The sequence below is a fragment of the Seriola lalandi genome, unplaced genomic scaffold (assembly GCF_002814215.2).
Source record: "Seriola lalandi dorsalis isolate HSWRI2012SDOR001 ecotype SW California unplaced genomic scaffold, Sedor1 jcf7180001971512, whole genome shotgun sequence".
NCBI classification, from domain to species: domain Eukaryota; kingdom Metazoa; phylum Chordata; class Actinopteri; order Carangiformes; family Carangidae; genus Seriola; species Seriola lalandi.
The window spans coordinates 1-347 of NW_019442180.1; the positions used below are offsets into that span (position 1 = coordinate 1).

Below are 347 nucleotides of genomic sequence, written 5' to 3' on the forward strand. Positions count from 1 at the left end.
TCCACTCAGATCATGTTTCCTGCATCAGTGTCTCCTTCAGAAACACTGAACAGTCTTCAACAGTGGAGAAGAAACAAAGTCTTCCCACCAGTTTCCTGCTCTGAAGGAAACATCTTCACTCTTCATCGTAGGCAGCGAGACCAAACTCTTTAGAAACACATTTCTCAAGTCAAGGACTAAAGAAATGATCCCTGAAAGTATAGTCTTGGTTTGTTCTGGATGTTTCTCAGGGTCTTATATCTACAGACGACCACTTTTACTCCTGGTGGAGTCATGTGGAGCAGGAGGACACACCTCCTACCATCACAGCTTCATCATTGACGAGCCTCTTATTTTGTAGTGGAGAG

General features: G+C 44.1%; 1 non-coding gene across 1 annotated transcript; it reads right to left on the reverse strand.

The window, feature by feature from the left end:
* LOC111651056 (small nucleolar RNA U3) lies at positions 1–207 on the reverse strand. The gene has a single exon (XR_002760475.1). It is a non-coding gene; the product is annotated as a small nucleolar RNA U3 (small nucleolar RNA).
* Positions 208–347: the final 140 nt, after the last annotated feature.